This window comes from Triturus cristatus, chromosome 4_2 (genome assembly GCF_964204655.1).
Source record: "Triturus cristatus chromosome 4_2, aTriCri1.1, whole genome shotgun sequence".
Classification (NCBI taxonomy): Eukaryota; Metazoa; Chordata; class Amphibia; order Caudata; family Salamandridae; genus Triturus; species Triturus cristatus.
The window spans coordinates 407,285,333-407,303,629 of NC_140586.1; positions in this window are offsets into that span (position 1 = coordinate 407,285,333).

The window sequence follows — 18,297 nt, forward strand, 5'->3', positions numbered from 1 at the left end:
ATAAGGTATTCAGCGAGGTATAAATAGATCCAATTTTCCATTATCTCTGTAGTATTAATAGGTGTAGCCTTTTGCTACAAGCAGAATATGAAGCATATTCTGTGATATCACCCACAGTTAGTAGATATTGTGTTCTTTTTACTGTTATTCAGATGTTTAACAAACATAACAGAATGTGACGTAAGCATATACACAGAAAGCCACAGGTAAATAATGTATTGCGATGAGAATCTTTCATTTTTCTCACATATTTTTCATATAGGTGTTTGATTTGTAACATATGTCTACTACTCCCAATAGTTGCCCTGAGTGTCTACCTTGTTTTAAAGAAAGAACTGTTGGCACTTAACAGTTTATTGGCAGCTAAAGTGCTCACCATGTAACATTTTGCCACAGTGAATCCAACTTTTCACCAGTACTAAAATATTTGTATCTCGTACTTAATCATATATACATATAGTCAATCTACACTTTATATTTTTGTGGACCCTTTAATACCTGATTTCTTTTCAAAAATGATCTGCCAGTTTACAGTTTGAGGAGCAGTAGCTTGGATGATGTAATCAAAGATATCATTTGAGATGTCAACAATGATATCATCAATGATGTGATTTAACATGTCATCAGCGATGCAATGTGTAAGGGCATAAGCAGTGCATGGCCGGTTATGCTTAGCTTAGTTGTTATACTTAGATCAATAAATTATAAATGGTGAATTTCAGTGGTTTATTTTTTTCATTTTTAAATGTTAGATTTTTTGTTAGGCCAACACCTAACTATAATGTCACTATATTCTTTGTTTTTGTCAGTGAATTTCTGAGATTTATTTTAATGTAGGATAAGATCTTATTATCATACCTAGCTATAATGTCACAGTAACCATGTGTGTGAGTTTGTGTGTCTGTGTGTGTCTGTATGTGCGCATGTGTTTGTGGTAGGTTGCCATTTTGTTTTTGTTTTCCATTCCTCCCTCGTTCCTAGCCATGCTCTCATGGCTATTTAGTGGACACAATGTGTATGTCATAGGCAGACATTTTGCTTTTGTTCTCTATGCCCCATACCCTCCTGGCCCATGTAATGTGGTGAGCAACCATTGTTTTGTTTTGTCAGCAGGTGTATCGAATTATCACCATTTTATTTCATTTTGTAGCAGCATCGATATTAGAAGAAGTACATGCCATTATTGATCATTTTCCATTTTTTCTCAATATATTTCTATTTTTAAAACATTTGTTGGTGCATGCAGCTGGCTGTAGTAGTCTGTGATACTGGTTTTAATTAATTTATTAACTTTATTAACACACATTCTTCATACACAACTGGACCAGCAAATGTGTCTGCTGGCAGATATCCTCTACACTCCTATGGAGAAAAGGGCATACAGTCTACATTTTTACTCCCAGAATCAGCACTACCTGCATGATCCTGTTGCATGCAAACACATGACACCTCTGATGAGGGGGTTTACATAAGATCTGTAATACCTGATTCTCAGACCTGCCATCTTTGGCATGATCTTCCTCAATATGTTTTGCCCTCATCTCTCCTGATTTTCATTATTGTTGGAATTAGGACTCTGTGCACTTTACCACTGCTAACCAGTGCTAAAGTGCTTGTGCTCTCTCCCTAAATTATGGTAAAATTGGTCTACACTTGATTGGCACATTTAATTTACTTGTATGTCCCTAGTAAAGTGGTCCTACGTGTATTTGGGGCCTGTAAATTAAAGGCTACTAGTGGGCCTGCACCACTTATTCTGCCACCCACTCAAGTAACCATTTAAAACCAGGACTGCAATTGCAGCTTGCAGTTCAGTTTCAAACTGTATTTCAACCTGGTAAAATGAATGTCATGGGTCTGGGTTTCATTGTACTTGTTGCCTCATTTGTGCCCTGGGATTCCAGATTATTCCCCACAACACCATCCCCGGAGCCCATTCCTCACTTAGGCTCATGTTGTTTCTTCCATCACCTCCCCCGGAAACCTATTGTCCATCATCTCCACTCTGGGAACTTAGCCTTGTTGTCCATCCTCTTGTTCGGTATCCTTGTTTTGCCCGGGGCCTTTTGCTTATTGTCTGGCTCCCTTCCTAAGTGTTTTGGTGACTCTGAATTCTAGCAAAAATTCAGGACATCACGTGGTACCACAGCTATTTTGCTTGGGCGTGGTGTAAATACAGCACCCAAAGCACAAGGCCTTGCTTGGCTTTGTTTTGGCTGAGGAAGAGTTTCTCTTCCCTCCATACCTCACCTGGTGCCTGTGGAGCTTGAATGCCGTCCTGCCCAGCACATGTCCACCCTCCCGGAATCTCGATGCCTCCTTACCCATCGTCACCTTCTCCAGTTGTGAGTCTTCATGAGAACCTGCAAAACAAAGAAACAACGTCATCACCACCATGGAACCCCATTCATCCGTCCAAAACAGTGAAGCAATAGTTTAGTGCACTAGTGACACTAGGTATGATTCGACATAAAACTATGCATTAAACTTCTCATCCAGCATGGAAGAATCTTGTTTATTCAACTCTATATGCTCAGTTATTCTGGAACCCTGAAGTTCCCTAATCAGGCATCTCCCTAGGATAACCCTGATGGAAGGGTCCTACATATATGTGCTTGCATTTAAAGAATGTGAGTATACTGCCTGTTAGTGAAAGCAAGAGGTTCCACTTGATGTTTAGTGATATAATTATGTGAGACGAAATGAACATGTGAGATGAAGTAAGAGTTCTCTTTTATGTCCTGTCTGGGTCAAGCAGTGGTCTGACGAAAAGACCCCTGGGGATAAGGAGAAGAACTCCTGGAGGTGTTACACAGTCCTGATGTTAAGGATCTTCTCTTTTCTTGTCCCTTCTCCCCTTCCTGTTTGCGACCCAACAGATTTAGTGTTCTCAAGCCCTGGTCGAGCGGGGTGCTGGGGGAGAGTGGAGGCTTAGCATCGTCCCCACAGACAAGTTACCTGGTGATTATCCTTGACGTTAAAATTTTGCAAGGCCTTAACCTTCCTTTTTAAGACATATAAGTCACCCTAAGGTAGGCTCTAGACAGCCCACATGGCAGAATACATTTTCTTTTAAAAGTAGAACATGTTTTTAAGTTGTAGCTGTCCTGGAAAAACTACTAAATAAAATTTTCGCTACTATAAGGCCTATCTCTCCAGTTGGGTAACAGTGGGTACTTTATTAAATTTAATAAGTGATAACTTTTTATTTCGAACAATTTCAAGATTGGACTCAAAATTACTTATAATTTGAACCCTCCTTAATGATAAAGTCGGATTTTAACTCACAGTTCTGAAAATACCACTTTTCCAGAACCAGATCTGGGGGTAGCTAGGACATCAACCTCACTTCAAAAATTGACACCAGGTATAAATATAGGTCCTCCTGAACTACCTTCAGTACACCCCTGGACCTGTGGAAAATTAGAAAGGAGGACTTCCTACTGAACTGCTGCTAAAAGGAGTTCCTTGCTGCCATGCTGCCTGTAGGAGGACTGGGCCTGCTCCCTACACCCTCGGCTACCTGCATAACTCCAAGATTGATTTGGGTGACACCAGTTCTGAGCTACTGGGACACAACAAGCTACCTAGTCCTCCTGAAGTACTGGGTATTTTAGACCCAGCGGTGCAGGGGCACACACCCTCTGACTTCGGGGTTTCACCCTGTTCCGGACCTACAGAAACACAGAGTCTTCTGGGTGAAGTCAAAGAATCGTTTATTGGCTGCAGACCAATGACAGGTATCCTAGAAGTACAACAGCGTGTATGTTCTCAGGAGACTGCTGAAAATCATAGGAACGGACTACATCTTAAATAGGCCTTTTTCGGCCTCAAGCATACATTCCTGAGTTTTATGAAACGGCAATATAACAGTGTACATTACAAAGAAAAGGCAGAGTCATGATGACCATCCCACATTCCAGTTCGGCCAACTCACAATGATTTACACAATAAGGTTGCGATCCCACGTTAGATGTCAGTAGACCCCCCAATAAACATGAGCATCTCCTGTTTTGGGAAACAAGTCATAAAGCAGGAACAAGCAGGTGTGGAAGAGATTAGCCGGGGGTTTGTGTAGGATGAGAAGGGTTTTACGATGGGTCGAGCCCTGATGCTAATCACAGGTGGACGGAGGAAGGGGAGCTCGTGAGACCAGTTCGACCCGGGGCAGCGGAGCCAGCTGCCCAGCTCACCGAGAAGTCACGGGAAAGCACATGTACTGAGAGGTCCGTATTTGCTCCATTATAGCCTATGTGAGGGCAATGACAAGATGGCCACTGCTTCCAAAATGGAACCCGCGTAGTGCAGCAAGATAACGTGTACGCAGTGCATTCAGGGCTAGAACGACGAGTAAAGCACTCGTACATGCCGCATTTACCATTTGCGGTTCACTAATACCAAGATAGACAGGGGTAGGGCCTGGTCCCCTACGCGGTTCCGAAGAGTAAAGTACGACAGACCCTCCTTTTGCCCTTACATAGGCAATCACTATACTCATCTTAATCCGAGTCTAGGTCAATGTCCGCAAAGTCATGGAGATGTTGCTGTAGCATCATCCTATTACTTAGCCCGTCTCTCGATACAGGTTTCCTTACACATAAGGTAGCACAGAGGCCACACATCGCAGGAGCACACTGTATGCACAGACAGAACAGGAAAAGAATGGCTAAAATCACTCCAATGACCATCAGGACTTTCCAACCCCAGGCAGATATCAGTTCCCAGAACCATCCCATCAATGACCAATCTCCCTTATCCACGTGTATGGATTCAGATATTTTATGGAGTTTGGAGATGGCTTGACACACCGTTGGAGCATTGTCTGGTATGAAAATGCAGCAACTGGATTGGATGACCTTGCATACCCCACCGCGGTCTGCAAGAATAACGTCTAGGACCATGCGGTTCTGTAAAGTCATAAGGCGGTCCGCTTGGAGCTCAGCTGTCAGATTACTAAGGGCACCAGCCGTTACATTGATAGTGGATTCAACCACACGCGTCAGCTGTCTCAGGTTCCTACTATTGACCATAGGTCCCCAAAACGGCAGGAAACCCAAGAAGAAGTCTCCTGCTTCCTGACCGGCAGTGTCCTCCTTACTAATTACACCTCTCACAACTCTCGTCTTGTGATAATCAGAGGCAGCAGTGAAGGTAGGCGGTAGCAGATTCGCAATATAACATGTGCCCGAGAAATCAGGGGGCAACCATGTATATGCTCGGTCATCACAGATAAAATAGGTACCCTTGGCAGCTAGAAACGCTGGGGAAAACTGTGACGGGAAAGTGTACGTTTCGGTACAGTCACTTCTACCCAGTTGAGCCCTAGGGTTCTGACCATTACCCTGTAAGCAGAACCGACCCATGTGGGGTACGACCCAGATTGGAGATGAGATTTGTCGCTGTCTTTCACCCAGACTAATACTATACCCTGTCGCGTTCCATCCTACATAAGGTCTCAACTCTTCTTTGGGAATGGACGAGTATGCGTCAATATCCCTACTCATATCGGCAACTCCTTTCATCAAAGCCTTATTATTGGTGATGGGTCTGATGGAACGCGGTTGGCGAGGGGAGTACGTCTCCAGAGCATAGAGAAACATGGTCTGGAATGCCCATGATGATCCATTTGAACTATACGGCAACACCAGGTAGGGAATACCCTTGTTAATGGTATGTGGCATTAACCCACAGACCCAGCAATTGGTCGTATTCACTACTAGCTGGTGCTGGTGCAAGAGCTGGATAAACGAGTTATTTACGAACTCCGATCGTCTGGTCTGTTCGTGCTCAGGCAGGGGGTGAAAAGAGTGAGAGGAGGCAGTAGAAAGAGGGGTAGGCTGTTGAGTGGGTGCAATAGGCTTTTGAGCGGAGAGGAACACAAGTCCTACAATAAACATCATAATACTACACAGTATAAAAAGGCACAAAAAGACAAAACATTTACTTTTTACAATTCCACACATCCTGGTTTTAGAGCTCATTTCCTCGATCGGTCTCTCCATCTTAAAAAACTCCATCCTCTACTCGGGCCGCTCGCGGCGGGTGAGTTTCTTCTGCTGAGGAGTACGCCTGTCAGTCCAGGGAAACGCCCTAGACCAACCAGAACCGTCGACCTAACGTCTTCGGCCTGTACCCCAAAGTCTTGACACCGCGACCCTGCGGCAGAACCCGGATGGTGGTTCGAAAAACAAAAAATCAAGAAAGTCTTTCAGATGGGAGAGTAAAAAATGTCAAAAAGGAAATAGTGAGGAAATCTTTATTTGTCCATGGGCCTAGGTCTCAAATTATAACGTAGACGGCCAGGTGCCGTTTGGTCTCGAAACAAAAGTTCAGGCTCAGTGGTGTCCAATCGATTCGATGGTGGCACAGCTTCCTGCAGAATATTGTCACTCTCTTGGTCTGAAACTGTGCCTCTTAGGCGTGCATCACTGAATGGTGTGAAACGGAGTACAGTGTCTGTCTCAGAGTCGGTGATACCCTCTTTGACCCACCGGTCATATGGCAAAGGCAAGGGGACTACCTTGCAGTGGGTACCATGAACCCAGTGCTTCTTCCCTTTCACTCGCACCGCTGACCTTGTCGATAGTAGAACAAGATGAGGGCCAAGCCAGCGGGGCTCGTCGTTGCTCTTGCGCTGGAAGTTCCGCACTAGCACCCACGTACCAGGGTTGATAGGGTGTCCAGGAGTTTCGGAGGCTTGGGGAAGAGTATCATGTACCTGTTGGTGCAAAACACGCAGTTTAACAGTCAAATCATACAGGTAATCAAGCAGCACTGGATGCTCTATCTCACTTAATTTCGTGGGCCTTGGCACACCCCATACATTAGCCGGGCGGCCAAAGACCACCTCGTAGGGGCTAAGTCCCTCTCGTGAGTGTATTGTCATTCTGGTGGACAGGAGTGCTAGAGGCAGGGCATCAGGCCATTTAAGACCAGTGCTAGCCTGAATTTTAGCCAACTTGAGCTTTAAGGCTCCATTGTAGCGCTCTACCAATCCAGCTGATTGGGGGTGATTTGCAGCGTGGAACTTCTGCTGGATGCCTAAACCTTCACATACATTCTTCATCACTTTACCCACGAACTCACTCCCATTATCACACCATACCACTCTCGGCATTCCAAACCTGGGGAAGAACTCTTTCACAAGGACTTTGGCTGTGGACAGGGCAGTGTTATCTTTTAGAGGATAAGCCTCTAACCATTTTGAGAAAGCACAAACAACCACTAGTACATATTTCAGGTTGTTGCATCTTTCCATGTGAATAAAGTCCAGCTGCAAAACTTCGAATGGACATGATGGGGGCGCAAAGTGACCGGCCGGAGTTGGGGTTCCCCTACCAGGGTTGTACTTCAAACATACCATACAATTCTTGACCACATTCTCTGCACACTTGGGAACCCCAGCATTCTGCCATACTGGAGCCAACAACTTGCATATACCTTTCGTACTGATGTGTGCCATTCCATGCGCCATAGTAACTACTGGAAGCACATACGCGTCAGGCAACAACCATCGCCTGTGTTCTGTCAGATCAGTCCAGCAACCATTCTCATCCAACTTACCCATACTCTCTCTCCACTTACTTAACTCTTCCTCTGTGGCTTCAGCTTGAAGCGACTTCACACTCTCTATTGTGTTCTCACACATTCCTACATCATTAACCCATCTTGCGGGGCCTGCAACATACATTCTAGTCTTCACATTCTGTGCGGTTTCTCTCGCGGTCTCATCAGCAAACGCATTCCCACGACCAACATCGTCTGTGACTTTCCTGTGCGCACTGCATTTCATGATCGCAACTTGCAACGGTAGGGTCAGTGACTCAAGGAGATCATTCACCAACTTGCCATTCTGAATTTTAGCTCCATGTGACGTCAGGAACCCACGCTCCTTCCACAAACGTCCAAAATTATGAGCCACGCCAAAGGCGTACTGGCTATCTGTATATATATTCACTCTCATTCCTTCAGATAACACACATGCTCTCGTGAGGGCGATTAATTCTGCTGCTTGGGCCGAATTATGTGGCACTCGTGCAGTTTCCACAACCGTATGTAAAGTCGTGATAGCATATGCAGCAGTCGTGTCACCATTAGGGAGCTTAAAACATGAACCATCTACCCACAAAGTACCATCACACTCAGTCAGGGGAGTATCTTTCAGATCCACTCTTCCTTTCGTCTCTTCTTCCGTTCTGAACAGACAGTCATGTTGCTCAATCTCATCTGAGTCTGCTGGAATCGGCAACAACGTAGCTGGATTCAGTGTATTGCATCGCTTTATGTGTATGTGATTCGCTAACAGTGTAAGTTCGTAACCCGATAGGCGTGCACTAGTCAAGTGTTGTGTCTTGGTTCTATTCAATAATGTGTCTACAGCATGTGGAACCATAACGATCAATGTGTTGTCCATTACCAGACCAGCAGATTGTCGGATAGACATCGCTGCAGCAGCTGTCGCTCTCAGACAGCTTGGCAATGCCCTCGCTACAGGGTCCAAAGTGGATGAGAAATACGCGCATGGGCGCGGTCTGTCGCCAAAAGGCTGTGTTAACACTGACAACGCACATCCATCTTTCTCGTGCACATACAATGTAAAAGGTTTACTATAGTCAGGAGTACCCAACACAGGGGCCGAACACAATGCATTACGCAGTTCCACAAAACTTTTCTGGCACTCTTCAGACCATGGGATAGGATTCGGTGTGTCTTTGCATGTTAAGGCTAACAAAGGTTTTGCCAGCAAGGAGAAACTAGGGATCCAATGCCTACAGTATGAGGTAATGCCCAAGAAAGCACGTACTTCTCTCTGTGTCTTTGGCACACTCAACTGTGCAATGGCTCGAATTCTTTCTGGGGTCAGTCTCCTTCCCTCCTTCGATAAGAGATGACCTAAGTAGGTCACTTCTTGTCGACAATATTGCAGCTTAGATAAGGACACCTTGTGATGAAAAACGGATAAATGGTGCAACAATGATAATGTGGCTTCTTTACAGATCACCTCAGTATCCGCGGCGATTAGTAAATCGTCCACATACTGAATCAGGATAGCGCCACTAGGTAAAACAAGTGCATCAAGCTGTGCTTTCAAAGCTTGACTGTATATAGATGGACTCTCACAGTAGCCCTGGGGAGCGCGTTTGAAGCGGAAGCTTCGGCCTCCCAGACTAAACCCGAAAATGTCTCTACTCTCTTCTGCAATTGGAATGCTAAAGAAAGCATTCTTTAAATCGATCACTGAAAACCATTCAGCAGAGGCTGGAATCATCGTTAACAAAGCAGTTATATCAGGGACAACTGGAAACTGTGGCACAATAATCTTATTAACCTCTCTAAGATCAATCACGAATCTGTAAACAGGAGGCTGTGAAAGGTCCGTTCGTTTTAAGACAGGTAAAATCGGGCTATTGCAAACGTTGCCTCTTGTTTCTTCAATCACACCCTTATCAATGAAGTCGTGGACAATGTCTAACAATGCTTTCTGGCCTTCATTAGAGATCTTGTACTGGGGAATACGTGGCAGTCTGACATTAGCCTTTAAAGTCACCACGTATGGCGGTATCTCCAAGAGGCCCACATCATTGGGACCAGTAGCCCAAAGGGCATCCGGAAGGGATGACAGTTCAGGCGGCATTGTATTTTTGGACAAGTACATTGGGGAAATTACTTTCTTGCCTAATGTAAGTTGTACTCCCGAAGGAGAACAATACAACGTGGCATGCAATCTTTTCAACAAATCCAGTCCCAGCAAATTCTCACCACAACCTGTCGTCAGAATCAGAGGTGCTTTCAGCTCGCAAGGTCCAACAGAAAGTGACACGGGACTAGAAATTGGGTTCCTAACAGGGGCGCCAGAAAAACCTACTGAAACATTTATATCGCCAGACAAAGGTGCGCCAGGGAGTTTGGAATGCATAATTGAACTCTTTGCAGCACCAGTGTCTAGCAGAAAAGGCTCCGTTACATTTGCTGTAGTCACCTCAACATACGGTCCACTCTGATCCACTGGCACTGAAACAACTCCCTCTCTCTGTCTACGGCTGTCCTAGTAATCATTATTTTCTGCATCACCATCCTCTGCATAATAATCATTATTATAATACTGTGCCGTATTACCAATCGCGTTAGCTTGCTGATCAAAGCTATTAATGGTATTCTGAGGCGGCAGAGGACGCGCATTTTGGGGAACACTTCCACGCCCTCTACCTCTAGGAGCTTGCTGATCACCTCTACCTCTTGCGCCATACATATTACCATTCCGCTGCATTAACTTAGGGCAACTATATTTAAAATGACCTTCCTCTTTGCAGTATGAACATTGGTTGGGACCTACCGGGACACGTGGTTGATAATACCCATTCATTTGCTGATTGTTCTGAAATTGTTGGGGTTGGTGATAGACACCTTGGGGTTGCCTATAATTATTTTGACCTCCACGTGGCGGATAGGCCTGCTGCAAAAGGACCTTTGTCTTTAATTCCTTCGTTTTCTTCTCTGTTCTATCTTTCTCGTCTTTATCTCTATTTTCATAATACTGTGCGGTAGCCAGTATTTGCGCTGAAGAGGAAACGGCCCAAGAACTCTCTGAATCTTTCAACTTTTTACACAGGTCAGGGAGTAAATTCTGCACAAACTTATCCACAAACAACCGTTGGCCACCCTCCGTACTCATATCCTGCCCACTGTGATCAATGAACGTTTCCTCAAACCTAGTAAAGAAGTCTGACACTGTTTCATCCTTTTTCTGCTTGCATGCAGATAACTTGTCCCAATTTACGCGCATTGCTGGCATTAGTGTCTTCATATACGTGATGATTCTACCAGGGAGTTCAGCCACTAAAGGCTCAGGTTTCGCGCCACCAGTTTGTCTTGCATCGGCAGCAATAATGTTAGCCCATGTATCCCCTAGCTCTTGGTCATGATCCGCATTACGGATTGACCCCCATAGGGGCTGTGGAACAACATTACCAAACAACATGTCTATGTCGGCCAGATTCATAATACATGATCCTGCCGTTTGTGACAATTCTTTATAATAACCTGCCGGATTTTTACGGGGATCAGGTAAGGACTGTTTAAGTGCTAACACCTCAGAGCACTTCCATGGAACATGCACCCAAACATGCTGGAAATGTGCTGCCACAGCGGGGTTAGCACCGACAGCTGCAACCGCTTCCTTCCATACCGGGGGAACTTCTCTCATGGGGTATTGTCGCACTTTCTCCTTTCTCCCCACAGGGACATCCTGTTCGAACAATGACTGTTGACATTCATCATTCCTGAAGGACAGTACAACCGCAACTGCTTTATCTATATCGCGGTCCACAATCATACCAGCTCCAAAATCGGACCTTACTCTACACAATTCTCGTGGCCTCGGATTTCTACCATTATCCTCCAATTCCTCACAGAGAATTTCGCACATCTTCTCAAACACATATCTCTGCTTTGGGGCATCCCACTGATGGAAGACATTAACAATTGATTCCACATCATACAATGAAGGGAAAACAATCCATCTGCGCGCCATGCTGTCTATTACGTTCTTCTCGTCAGAGGTAGGCAACTGACTACGCAATTGCTTACGCTGCAAACCAGGAGTCGCACCAGACAACTCAAAGAGAGGCGACATTAATGAAGTAACCACATTAGCTAAACGCTGTCGCGCTGAAGGAGAAGCTGAGGCAGAAACAGGGGGGAAAACAGAGGGAAGAAAAGAGGACGTAGAAACAGGTACCGAAGTGGTACAAGGAAAAGTGTTGGGAGAGGCCGCTGGTGAATTAGGCAAGGTTACAGGAAGCGCGGGGGCAGTTGGAAGCACAACTGGCGGCCCTTGAGGGGGCTGCGTTACATTAATAAGAGCCGGTTGTGCGGCAGCTGGTGGTTGCGGCAAAGCCTGCAATACATTAACTGGAGGTTGCATATTCACAAGCTGAGGAGGCGCCGTAGCATTTTGCGCATATGGGGGTGGCGAACTCAACAAGTGTGACATTAGGGGATCTTTCTCCTTGTCTTCGGACTCATTTTGCTTAGAGTGCGGTAAAGCCGGGTAACATTTGTCAATCCCTAACTTACGCTGCCTGTGCAATTGCTCGCTCATCTGCTCCTCCTCATTGTCTCTAAATTGTACAGCTGCTTGCATTACTGACATACCTTTCTCTCTTTTATTCTTTTTCGCTAACTTAATTTCCTTCTGTTTGGCTTCCTTCCGCCATAAGCGGAAAGAGTCAAACATCGCCGGCCGGGCTTTCTTCTTAAACAATTTAATTTCCAAATTATCTAGAATATCGGTATCGAAACTACCATTTTGGGGCCATTTTAAAACACCGTCCTTCCTGGTGTAGTGGATCCACACTTCGTTATATGCAATGGGGCCTACGCCATGTTTTACATAGAGCTCATAAGTTGGAGTTCCAACCGGAGGAACCGGACATGATTCTTCCAGCTGGAAATCTTTTCCACAACCCAAACAGAATAATCTACCAAATATTCTAGAACCAGGCATCTTCGCTCACTAGTCTAGATCCAAACGTCAAAGGATTATCGATTACGATAGTCTCGTGAATACACGAATCCTCTGGCTTTGGGGTTTGCAAACACCAAATCACCAATTACCAAATCAAACCAAACGATCCCGAGGGATACCAAAACAAATGGGAGACACTCCACTTATACTTAACTGAATATTGCTGATCGATGACGTCACCAGAAGACTCTCTCGATTGTTTTGCTCTCTCAAACTCGTTAAGGGTCCAAAACAGGTCGATTAATCAGGGCAGCAGTCTTTTGTAGCCGTCGGGACGCGGAGAACCTCGCAGAAAAGACTTTCGGACCACGTCGACATGCAGGGGTCGATGAAGTGGCGGCCTTCCTCCGGAATTTCCACACGAAGCTCCTCACGAACCTCTGGCTTGGACTGGTACCGCTGAAATCGGCCCGAGTTGGGCGCCAAACTGAAGTACTGGGTATTTTAGACCCAGCGGTGCAGGGGCACACACCCTATGACTTCGGGGTTTCACCCTGTTCCGGACCTACAGAAACACAGAGTCTTCTGGGTGAAGTCAAAGAATCGTTTATTGGCTGCAGACCAATGACAGGTATCCTAGAAGTACAACAGCGTGTATGTTCTCAGGAGACTGCTGAAAATCATAGGAACGGACTACATCTTAAATAGGCCTTTTTCGGCCTCAAGCATACATTCCTGAGTTTTATGAAACGGCAATATAACAGTGTACATTACAAAGAAAAGGCAGAGTCATGATGACCATCCCACATTCCAGTTCGGCCAACTCACAATGATTTACACAATAAGGTTGCGATCCCACGTTAGATGTCAGTAGACCCCCCAATAAACATGAGCATCTCCTGTTTTGGGAAACAAGTCATAAAGCAGGAACAAGCAGGTGTGGAAGAGATTAGCCGGGGGTTTGTGTAGGATGAAAAGGGTTTTACGATGGGTCGAGCCCTGATGCTAATCACAGGTGGACGGAGGAAGGGGAGCTCGTGAGACCAGTTCGACCCGGGGCAGCGGAGCCAGCTGCCCAGGTCACCGAGAAGTCACGGGAAAGCACATGTACTGAGAGGTCCGTATTTGCTCCATTATAGCCTATGTGAGGGCAATGACAAGATGGCCACTGCTTCCAAAATGGAACCCGCGTAGTGCAGCAAGATAACGTGTACGCAGTGCATTCAGGGCTAGAACGACGAGTAAAGCACTCGTACATGCCGCATTTACCATTTGCGGTTCACTGATACCAAGATAGACAGGGGTAGGGCCTGGTCCCCTACGCGGTTCCGAAGAGTAAAGTACGACACTCCCTGCAACTGCCTAGCTGATCTGCTGCTCTGGACCTGCAACTGGACCAGCCTGAGCCCTGCTGGCCTCTGATATGGTGATTCCCAGGAGGTACCTCTCCAGATTCTGGATGCTTGGCAGGCTTCAGAGGGAACTTCTCTTTGCTCAACTAAAGGTTTAAATCAAATCCGCGATGAAGTGACGTGAAGCCCTATAAAGCAACACTGCGTAGCAGACATTTTCATCAGAACCAATGTCGGGTGACACAAGGCCTTGCAAAGCCTCGCTATACAGCTGAAAGCTTCATCGGAACAGATGCTGAGGCTCGCAAAGCCTCAGCGGACAGCCTCATTGGAACCAATGTTGAACGATGCGAAGCCTCGTAAAGCAATGCCGCTCAGACATCGTGCCAAGAACATAAAGTACAATCCCCTGGGGGCCAAACTTGGTCCTGTGCCTCGCCTGTACCTCATTGCAGTTGACCTGAAATTGTGACTTTGTCCCAGTCCATCGCGATTAGATACCCACAGCTAGTGATTTCTGCTTCTAGGTGATATTTTTACTTAAAACTTAAAAATTGCATATCTCCTGTGCAGCTGATAGAAATTCTGTCATTCTGGTCTCATTTTATTTATGTACGCTATGTCCATAAATTGGTCTGGGATCTTTCTTATTTTGTTTGTCACTCTACCGCTCCTTATGTGCTGCATAAATATTTAACACACTGCCTCTATGTTAAACCTGCCTACTTTTGCACTTAAACACGAAACAGCAATAAAAACATTGCAGGAAGGAGACATCGTATGCCTACAAGAGACTTGGGCCACAGATTATGTACACCTTGAAGGCTATGCCGGTTTTCATAAACTAGCAACCAAACATAATCGGTTTGGTAGACCTTCAGGGGGTACCTCAATTTACGTAAAACATCTAAAACAGATAACAGTAAAAAGGGAATAAATTTAGTCAGACGTGTTACAGGTGCTCGTAATAGAGGGAGAAAGGGACAGAGATGATAGTGCCTCAATCCTAGTTATAAACCTGTACCTAAATGCATACGGTTAAGGAAAAAAAATTGGAAGCTACAAAAAATATTATATCCTTAATAAAGGAAATTATACATACTAAACCGCTATCGGCTAAAGTGATTGTAGGAGACTTTAATCTGCACCACCTGGGAACACAAAAGAATGAAAGGTCGTGTCTAACCAGCTCTGAAAGAGTTTTTAATTCCTTTCTGCAAAATTATGACTTCAAGTCCGCCAATAAACCCTGGAAAAGTTTGGATTCCAAACACTCTGGGATTGCCACTTTTAAAAACTTTTCCACAATTGATTATATCTTTGTATGCAGCCTTCTCATACAGAAAATAGTTAACTTTGAAGTAAAATCACACAAAACTAGTGATCACAAACTGCTGCAGGTGGAATTAAATTTCAGCATTACACAGAGGGAACAAGCAGCTGTAGTATCCCACTCAACAGGAATTGAAGAACACACACTACTTAGAAGACTAAAATGGAACAAGCATCAGGCCAGGCTATTTACCGCATGGAAAGAAAAACAAGAGTGTAAAGGTAAGCATCCTGGAATCCAACCCAGTGTGGATAATTGGACGAGGTGGATTGGTGCTCTAAAAACTATACTTATCAACAATCATAAAGTCAGCCCACATGGAATGACAAGGTACACTTCACACCTTAGACATAACAACATAAAACTAACCACAATAATACCTAAACTAAAGAGGGCAAAAAGAGCACAAAGAATTGCAGGAACCGAAGAAACAAGGGAGATGTGTAAAGACCTATCTAAAAAGCGCAGACATCTGCTATGGTCACTTAAACAAAATAAAAAAGAGAAAGACTGGGTAACAATACACGAGCTCTCAAAACCACATAAACAACGTCAGCTTTGGCAATTCATAGCCAGCCTGGAGAAAGGTAAAATAGACAGGCGTAACTCTGTACACGCAGATGCAAGGCTGAGACACGTCGTGATAATCTATATTGAAAAATTAGGCTCCATAGACCCTGAAAGCTCTGAAATTTGTCCCTCGTGCAGTGCAAATATACACGAGGAGGCCCCAGTGGAATTCTTGGCCAAAGAACAAGATTGTTCCGCAGTCAAACAAGTAATAAAAAAGATAAGAAAAGATGGGACACCCGGGCCCAATGGTCTTCCAGGAGCTATCTTTAGAGAAGATCCAGTATATTGGGGAAAAGTTTTTTCAAAACTTTTCATCGAATCTCGACTGATAGCAAAGGTGCCTGACTCATGGCGAGGGTCATTTTTACACCCAATTTTCAAGAGAGGAGAAAACACAGACCCAAAAAACTATAGATTAATCGCCCTCTTGGACATTGAAGGAAAAGCCTGCGCCAGCACCTTACTGAATGAATTAAATAGATGGATTAAAGAGAACAAAATCCTCCCCCCCCTACCAGACTGGATTTCGTAAAGGCTGCTCCACAACTGATAACATCGTGGCCATGTCGTATCTAAGCCAGCAAGCAAACGGGAAAAACAATAAACCAGTCTTTGCATGCTTCGTTGACTATTCAGCTGCCTTTGATGGGGTGCCCCGACATAAGCTTTGGGTCAAATTGCGCAACTGGCATATCCCAGTAGGTCTCCTCAATGCCATTATTTTATTATACAGCAATACCTGGATCAAAGTTAAGTTAGCAGACAACACCACAACAAAGAAGTGCTTGACAAATCGCGGACTAAAACAGGGATGTGTACTTGCCCCCACATTGTTTAACATATACATCGCTGACCTTGGGAAGAAGCTTCATAATGTCTGTCTGATAACTCCGAAAATTGGAACCAACAAACTGCAAATATTACAATATGCAGACGACTTAGTGGTAATGGACCACACAAAAATCGGGCTACAAAGGGGCCTAGACGCCCTCATTATTTATAACGAAAGAAATGAGCTTATCATAAATGCTCAAAAAACTAAAGTAAGTCATTTTCGGTAATTTTTCAAAAAAACCTTTACTGAAATGGCATGTGGGCAAAGAAATCAGCGCTACTGCGAAATCCTACAACTACCTTGGGTGCTGGCTAAGTGAAACAGGTAAAGCAACACTACATCAGCACAAAATGAAGGCCGGAGCACAGTCAACAACTTATGCCCTTTGCAAACTAAATGAGTTAATGCATAGTCCAACAACAGCCCCTATCAGAAAAGTAATACAAGCCAAAATTAGGGAAACTGCAGGTTATGCACTGCAGGCATTTCCGGGCAAAATGGAAGCAATGTTGGACAAAACATAATGCCTGGCCTATAAACGCATTTTCAAACTGCCCAAACACACTCGCAACAGCCTAATTCGTTTGGAATTCGGACAGAATCAACAAAGTAAAGAATGCTTGGGAATGCACGCAAAATATTACTATCAAGTAATGACAGCCACAGCCGGAAGCTTAAAAAGCATGCTGAAGCCAATCTATGGAGGGCCAATCAACCTGTGGCAATGCTACATGGATAAAGCAGTGGAAATGTTGAGTTTGGCAATTGAAAATTGGGATGAAGGGTCGATAAACTATTTGGCCGTTAAAAACTCAATTAATAAACAATGTTACCAACTGTATCATATAAATGACCTAGCGGAATAAGTTACAGGAAGAGGTCCTCAAGGGCTGTTAACATCAAATGCAAGGCACAAAATCCAGCCCTATCATAATCAAGCTCTGGGAAGGAAAGCACTAAAAAACATAGTATGGGTCAGATTAGTGCACCTCCTAATTAAATAATTAAACCCTGGGTGGAAGTCCCTTGAACACAAAATCAGATGTAGAATCTGCAACTTCAAACATGAATCTCTGCTACACTTGATTTGTTGTTGTCCTGGTATGCTTCAGCCCCGTCACATCCTTCTAAAACAAATATGGCTGCGTAACGGGGTCCGGACTGTAAAAGAAGCTACCTCAGTACTCTTTTCCTGCAATCTACCGCAAGACTTGGGCAGGTTTGGGAGATACATGGCCGAGCTCCGACTTAGGCTCATGGTAGAAGAGGGGCCAGGTAATACGAAAGACAATTTGGTTTATTAACTAATTAGTCTCCAGTAACCTGCTGGTGAAGACGTTATTTTAACTACCAAACCATAGAACTCGTTTCAAATTTGCAAAAATGTTGCACAGGCAATCTCTCACCATTTTACTAATGTATATAACCCATCCGTTTATCATGTTTTGATAATGCTGTATGTAAACTCATTTTTTATGAATGTTTTTTAAACAATGGTTGTTCTAACTCTCTTTTAAATTGTATGTATGTCATATTGCAAATGGTTTTAAGTAACTGTGCAATATAAATAAAAAATTCATTCATTCATACACTGATTTTATAAGTAAGCTATGCAAGTGTCTAAAAGTCTCATCAGTGTAACTGTTAAATAGCAGATTGTTTAATTAGCAGAATGTTTTACTGTTGTCTGTATCTGAATTGGATCATTTGTGCAGCATGTTATATATTGCTGCAATTA